Here is a 1,614-nt window from a genome sequence, read left to right as displayed (position 1 = left end):
ACACACACAGACACAGACACACACAGGTTGGACAGAAGGCGGGAAATCTTGGCAGAGACACTGAGACTAAGGTGGAGGGGTCATGGGAATTATTTGGAAACTTAGATAAAAACTTTCAGGAAATCTTGACCATTAAACATTTAGAGAACTTGTTTCTCTTTCAGTTCTCCTCCAGCCAAAAGGACAAAGTGTTTTCAGAGGTCTATGAGGAAATTTCTATTTCTCTGTAATTGAGACTCTATTCTATTTTCTTTTTTAAATGTTGTTCAAGAAGTATAAAAGATAAAAAATCCAGATAGAAAATGATAAATATATGTGAAAGAAAGAAAGAAAGAAAGAAAGAAAGAAAGAAAGAAAGGAACAAGTGTAAATATACAGTCTGACAGTTCAGAGGATTTTCTGAGGACAATCTAACTTTCTTGTTTTATCATCAGTTGATGTTTTGTTTGAACAACAGACACGTCTGTCTTCACTTAATTACCCTGCAGGTAAACATACTGATTAATACCTGTTTTTATCTTCCAGGACCAGAGATCATCAAAGTGACAGAAGGGAGTGATGTGACTTTACCCTGTTCCATCACAGAGGACATTACGAAGAAACGCTTTGAGTGGAAGAAAGACGGTCAGAAGGACGTGTATCTGTATGATAATGGCCTTTCCTCCAGTCAGGGTCTATCAGGTCAACATGAGCAGTTCAAAGGTCGTGTCTCTCATTTTCCTGGAGAGCTGAAGAATGGCGACGCCTCCATAATGATCAGAAACACGAAGGTGACTGACAGTGGAGACTACACCTGTGAATTTCAACTTCTTCCAAATCAAAGATTCCTCACGAAGCTTCTTGTTGGTGAGTGCTTTCATAACACAGCTGATTATTTACAGATGAGACTGGTTTAAGAGTCCCACATGGACTTTCATCAAATAGTCAGAATACACATCTGGCAGGACCTTGTCCCCACAGCGCTGCAGTCACATCTGGACTGATTCCCTTTGTATCAAACGTTTGATGTTTGTGACACGTTGTAGATTATGTCGTCGTGCTCAATCAACGTTCAGTGTCCACGCTCAGACTTCATCTCTTCTGACTCTGACTGTAACAGCTTCAATGTGCTGAGCATCTTAAACGCCTCCTGCTACACATTTCTAAAGTTAAACTGGGCGACGTCTGTGTCCAACACATTCTGTAACTTCCCAAAAGCAACAATCTGTGAAGTTCACCCTCTTCACACAGAGATTGGCCAGGTGTGAAAGATGATCAGTTAGATGTGTATAAGAGACAGGCCAAAATAACCCAGTTTTAAATTGATCTCTTATCGGCTGTCGAATTTTAAAAAAGGCCGATGCCGATATGCGTCAAAATGCTGAATATCGGCGGCGATAATCGGTCGATCCCTATTCTGCATAGTTGATAACAACATGAAATATCACCAGACACGGCTAACCATGTCTTTTTTACATGTTTTGAGTATTAAAACATAAAAAATCTTCTTTGTAGCATCCACTAAGTTGAAAAATTACCTCGGGAACAGCGAACCTTCCTATACTACTTGAATGCAGCGGGAATTTAAGAGGCGTGGTCATGACCAAAACTTAAAAATTCCATCCCATTTAACTT

The 1,614-nt window shown here is 39.8% G+C and overlaps 1 protein-coding gene across 1 annotated transcript in view; it reads left to right on the top strand.

Moving 5' to 3' along the window:
* Positions 1-1,614, top strand: part of LOC111657509 (kelch domain-containing protein 3) — a 16,065-nt gene that overhangs the window by 8,951 nt on the left and 5,500 nt on the right. The window lies entirely within an intron of this gene.

This window comes from Seriola lalandi, unplaced genomic scaffold (assembly GCF_002814215.2).
Source record: "Seriola lalandi dorsalis isolate HSWRI2012SDOR001 ecotype SW California unplaced genomic scaffold, Sedor1 jcf7180002054404, whole genome shotgun sequence".
Classification (NCBI taxonomy): domain Eukaryota; kingdom Metazoa; phylum Chordata; class Actinopteri; order Carangiformes; family Carangidae; genus Seriola; species Seriola lalandi.
The sequence above is the reverse complement of the archived record's forward strand: the minus strand, read 5'-3'. Positions and strand labels throughout refer to the sequence as shown.